Here is a 6,586-nt window from a genome sequence, read left to right on the forward strand (position 1 = left end):
CATCCTCCCTTGCTGGAACTGGAGGGGTCAGACCGCTGCGAGCGGGTACGGCCTCGAAAGGACCAGGCGATGGCTAAACGGGGTCATGTTTGGCTTTATGTCAGACATGGGTATGGGATGCATTCTGCATCCCAACATTGGCTTCAATCATTTAGTTAGGGATGGCGTTCATCTAAATTTAGAGGGGAATAGAGTGTTTCTCCAAAACATTTGCACAGCTCTGGCCTTCGAGCTCCACTGATCACGCTGTCTGCCCTCAAAGGCTCTTTTAAGAGCCACCCACATTCTCATCAAAAGAGCATTAACCTATTAACTTACATCAGGAGGTGACGGGCACCTGTGGGCTACTCCCGACTCTCACATGGCAGCTAATGCAGTGTTTTTTATGGAAATTACATTTTATGATGAAACCGTTTCATTATTATTCATGATTAGGAAATCCTGCTTTTGTATAGCCTAGGCCTACTATACACATAAAATGATGACCTGTTATCCTAAAAAATAAAAAAATTACTTCAATATCAAGGTGACAGATAGTGACGTGCTGTCGTAAGTGTGACTAGCCTATTTCCACTGTAATACAAAATATGGGGGAAATAGACTAGTAATACAGCCTATGTGATTCAGCTGTGTCTGCTTTACTGTCACCGTAGGCTACTGATTTAAGGCAGTTTGTGGAGGTTAAAAACCTGGGATCTTGTATCCTCTGTCGTAACTGCACACCAACTGAAAATTATTCACTGTAAATTTGAACAGGTGCAACGCCATGTGGACATGAGGTTGCACTGAACTGCATTGCAAGGGGAGAGCTTCTAAAAGGCTGTGGTATGGTCCTCCAATTAGGCTATGTTAAGAAACTGTGTGATTCCCTGCACGCGATTGGACAACAGTAGGCTAGTTGAATCTAGAAAGGGACCGAGTCATTATGGTCTTGTGTGTGTGTATGTGTGTTGGGTCAAAGCATAGCATTTGTCTAATCAATAATCAATAATGAATATCGGAGAAACCTTATAATGGATATCTCAGGAAAGTAATAGGGCACTGCTTATGAGCCACACACTTTGAGCGGAGCTCTCAAGCATTTCGGCCGGACGGCAGATCCTTCGTGACGCACGGGGAATGAGTCGCCCGCGCGGCGGGCTTGATCTGTCCTAGACACTGGCCAGCGTAGAGCGAGGAGCGAGAGCGAACAATTTTTCAAAATACTCCGCTCCCCCGCTCATTGGACCGTTTTGCAGACGTCATAGTCACCGCCCCTCACAGGCAAGCGGACGTGTTTGAGGACAGCCTTTCTCTCCTAGAGTTGCCAACGTCGTTTTGCGTGTCCGCCGGCTACCCCGCCTCGAGCCTCTCCAGCCGTTTTGCCTCCAGCCCCGTTCTGTCTCTACCGGGCAGTGAGGCGGCATACAGCAAATTTCTCTCCTCCGCTCTACAGCTGTCTTAAATTAAACTTCATGTTCAGATGAAAATATTTCGCAAAAAGCTTTTAAAACCCATGTCAATGAACTGACTAAGAAACAAAAATTTAAACTGGGTTGTTTTTTTTGTTTTTTTTAGAAATATGCAATGCCTTACCATGAGTAGTAGGATGCAGATTGTCCAAGCAACAGTTATATCAGTGCTTGATTAAGGTGCTGCAGGGTGATGCATTGTATAGGGATTGCTCTTGTTTTTCTTTTGGTTGTTGTTTTGTTTACTTGTTGTGTATACAGGCCTCTCTTGAAAACGAGATCTCAATCTCAATGGGACTGACCTGTTTATATAAAGGAAATAAAACATGTTTTAAGGACATTATTATTAAAACTCTTTGTAATCAGACATAGTTTGGACAAAATACAGTTGGTTTACGGATTTACGGAGCAAAATGCTAAGGATTGCAATGCTACAGAGACATATGAGACATCAAAATGTGCGGCTTGTTGGGTAGCAGGGTGCTATTACTTTTCTAAGAGATTCATAATAAGGTTTTTGAGATATTAATGATTAAATGCCATTTTAGACGCAATACACACACATTGAAAATGATGAGAACCAGAGGGACTCAATCATAGGATCACAGAGCCAAAAAGTTAAGTTTCACTTTGTCCGCCAGTTAGGTTTCACTCTGTCCGCCATCTTGCTCTCCGCTGAGCTCCCGAGCCCGTTTCTCTTAGCAGGCTGACCTGCATGTAAGCTGAAGCTAACTGAAGCTATCTGAAGCTAAAGTAGAATCTATACAATTATATCGTATCACCAGTTATTTCGATGCATATGCGCGAGCTCAGTCCACCTGATCCGGAGACGGGGATAGTTGGAGGAGACGGGGTGAGCTGGAACGGATATAGTATGGATGTATGGTACCAGAGCTAACAGGGCTAGCATCCGGAGCTAACTGAAGCTAACCCGGTGTACAGTGCAGCCCGTGGTCGTGGTGGCAGGGCAGCGCCGGAGAGAGAAGCCGGCGAACGGGGGCACCAGAGCTAACAGGGCTAGCGGAGTTTTTATCAGCTCTACTGATGCATTTGGGAGAGAAGGACCGCGGTAAGTCAAAACAAACACACACAATCTGTACATTTAACGTTACTGCCGTTATTGCCCCTGGTGTGTGGTCCTATTTTTTTCCATTGAAATTTTTATGTAGGCTACAAGAGCTTGCTAGGCTATACAAATTAAATGTTTGAGCTCATTCATGTCAGTGCTTCGACACAGCCAACAGATGGCGACAAAGACCATGAGTTGCCCACATAGGCGCTCTGTCAGACTCGGCTGGTGTGTGTGGTGCATTCAGTGTCCTTGGAAAGCTGGGAATCTCTAGTTTTGTTCGATAGCAGACATATTGTTGTGGAGTGTTGAGAAAAGTATCCCAGTGCCTTTGAACACAACTGGCTCTCATATTTAGTGAGTCTAGTCTTTGTCAAATTGGACAGGGGCCGGGACAGGGACATTGCAAGGGCGGCAAGCACAATTAAATTTTCTTTAGAAAATTTAGCCTTTTCTAGTTATTATTATTTTTCTGTTCTGCGCACTACTCCTCCTACAGTCTTTACAGTAGATAGACATATGAGGCATCAAAATGTGCGGCTTATTGAGGGGAAGTGTGCTATTACTTTTCTAAGAGATTCGTTGTGAGTTTTTTGAGATATTCGTGATTAAGTACAACCTTTTTTCCCATTGACTTGAATGGGATTGTGCAGGATTTTGCATAAAAGCAGCTGTAGCTCAGAAACCATAAGAGCTAAAGTTCCCAAACTTGGTGGATAGGTTCAAAGTCTCCCCTTCTACTCTGGTGTAAAAAATCACACCAATTGACCTGATGGTGGCGCTATAACAGCCCTTTTTACGTTTTGGTCAATAACTTTTGAACCATAGCATGTAGAATCAAAATTCTTTTTTCCTTGGATTCCCTGGGCCCATTTCCGCCTAACTAGATTTTCCGCCATTTTGAATTTTGTCCAAAACAGTTTTTTCGCTACTGTTCGTACAAATTTTGTCCAATCTTCACCAAATTTGGCGCACAGCATGTCTGGACCGTCCTGCTCAAATTTGCTGATTTGTTTTATGATATTCCATACCGTTTTGATGTTATACGCTTCCAAAGTTTGATCACATGTTGTGGGCGGGGCCTATGATTTAAAAATTGGTATAACTCATGAATGCATTATGCTATCCCATCTTGTACAGTTGTGCACATATCATGTCTCAGCCGACCTGTAAAATTTCGTGTAATTTCGCCAATAGGGGGCGCTACAGCGACCTGTTAAGTTTTAAATGATCGTAACTCAGTGACCGTAAATCCTGGAAACAATTATTTTTTCCCTTGGATTGTCTTTGTTCCCTAGTAACCTAGCAACCACCAGTGACACCCTAGCAACCACCTAGCAACACCCTAGCAACCACCTAGCAATCGCCTAGGAACGCTGTAGCGACCACTGCGCACCAGACAGTGCAGGAATACACAGATGATTGACAGTCTTTACGGTGATTGTATTCCATTGGATGTCCTTTTCCTGTCACAATGCTCACAAATCTTGCTGCTGTTTGCACATTGCTGTACTTCACCCAGCAGATATCTCTCTCTGTGTATCTATCTATCTATCTATCTATCTATCTATCTATCTATCTATCTATTTAGTTGGGCTGCCACTATTCCCACAATTTTCACAGCACATTTATTTTACATCAAACTGTTCATATACTTCTCCTCTCTCTCACAATGCCAATATCTAAGTGGTAGCAGTTGTAGTTTTGAAACACACACACACACACACACACACACACACACACACAATACAGGTGTAATTAACATTAAATGACTGATTCTGCTTCCATTACAACTACTGCTGCTCCACCTGGTGGCCTATTCATGGCACTGTTGATTCTCCCTGTACAGTGGGAGCCCTATTGAAATAGGGTAAACGTCCCTATTAAGCCCACCAAATCCGCTTTTCAGACATTTCTAATATATACTGCCCCAATTTAAGTGAGAACATTTTAGTTAAAATGAAAGTCTAATTTCTCATTTGAAGTGTCAATAATTCATTTATACCAATTTCTAATGTTTTTATTGTTTAATTTGTCAAAATATGTCAAAAGTCTGGCATAGGCTTAATGGGTACCTAGCGTACCCTTTAAGCCCATGGGTGTTCCAAATAAGCCCACTTCATGATTTGTTGATAAATAAATAAATATCTAAAAAATCTTAACAATACAAACTTGTTCTATTCAAATCTGTAATCTCTTAGCTCTCAATAGCTTTTTTCATTTTGTCTCCACTCCTATCCTATGGCCTGTACAACATGTCGTCTTTGGAATGTAGCCAAAAAACTATTTACGAACAAATTCAAAACTATAGTGGAAATTACTCTTCAATACTTCAGCTTTCAATATGTGTTGTCATTTTGTCTGTATCTCTATCCTATGGAGTGCTGTTGGCATTTGAAATTGGCCAAACTTTCTGGTCCAGCCAGCTGGTTAAAAGTGCAGATATTTTTATGAAGATTTCTGAAAACCGACTGACTGAAAGAAAAACAGTTTGAAAAAAAAAAAAATATTGTTAATGTTAGGATAGAATATAGGCCTATCCAGAATGAATTAACCTATGCAATATCACTGATATTTAAATATGGGTATTAACTATGTGGATTATGGAGCTGATACATCAGGTGAGGTCAAAATTAGGGAGGAAAATGGTTCAAAGGTCAAAAGGGAGAAAATCCCTATTGCAACACAGTCAAGTGGGCTTAATGGGAGCAGATGGGCTTAAAGGGAACATCAGTGAATTTATGGTTAAAAGACAGAATATTTTATTATACGCACATGACATTAAAAAACCAACTATATGAAATAAATCTATATATGGTGCACTAACATAACATGAAAAGTATAAATTGATCATGCAGAGAAGTAATTAGCTATACTCATTTACATCCACCCCAGACAGTGTGATTTTTTTGCTAGTGTCCCCTTTAAGCCCACCAGGTAAAAATGTTAATTAAAAAATAAATGAAGATAAACAAACACATTTATTGTCTATTTAACAGTATAATAATATAAAGTGCATACAAAAATGTAAACTATACATGCTTATCATGCTTTATGTCAATGCAGTGAACCATACTATGCAGCTACTGTACTGATGCAGCATGTGGTCTGTTTGCTAGCATGCTAAAACTCATATTTTGATTTCAAAAGAAACAATATTTCTAATTCAAGTAATATTCTAACATATGTCTTATTCAAAACACTAATCACTTAAATTCTGATAACAAATGAGTACTAACCAAAAACAGGAGTAGAAATATGCAAAAAATGTAATGTTCTGAGGGTACCAAAATCACCAAAGTTTTTTTGCAACTTCTTCTGGGATCAGCAGGCGCATGTCACACATATACGTCGATAACTCAATATCGACAAATTTGATTGGCTTACAATAAAAAGTGTAATTTATATAACAAGCATCTTCATTGGAAGAAACATCACACAGCAAAAAATGATGATGTAGTTTTTTTTTATTTGACTCAGAAGTTGCAAGTGGGCTTATATGGCACGTGGGCTTAATAGGGACGTTTACCCTAGTACTGTTAACATTGAAGACTTGTATTCAGTCATTTCTGATAGTCACTGCCACCTAATTATTCTAAAGTTTTTCTAAAGTGATCCAGTCATTTGCTGTAGTCAAACATGACCATCTACAGTGTATTTCACTGTGTAACATACACACACATCTCTACTACTACTACTAGTAGTACTAGGCCTACTACTACTGCTGCTACTACTGTTACTGCTACTACCTACCTACTACCTATTAGAAATAGTAGTATTAGAAGTAGTAGTAGTAGTCTACTACTTCTTCTTACTAGTAGCTATGAGCTACTACTGCAAACAGCAGATCAAAATACTCAAAATGTACAGACATTTAAACACTTTGTCATCAATTCAACTGTCTTCAACCTGTCTTGCTGAAGCAAGCCCACAAATTTTCTTCAGAAAATGTAACCTTTTCTAGTCTATTTCAATTCAAAGGGGCTTTATTGGCATGGGGAATACATTCTCTCTCTCTCTCTGTGGGTCTCTCTCTCTCTGTCTCTCTCTCTGTCTCTCTCTCTCT

Source organism: Centroberyx affinis, unplaced genomic scaffold (assembly GCF_046629955.1).
Source record: "Centroberyx affinis isolate AG114_WGS23_722 - 3 ecotype Tasmania unplaced genomic scaffold, CSIRO-AGI_Caff_v1 ptg000852l_1, whole genome shotgun sequence".
Classification (NCBI taxonomy): domain Eukaryota; kingdom Metazoa; phylum Chordata; class Actinopteri; order Beryciformes; family Berycidae; genus Centroberyx; species Centroberyx affinis.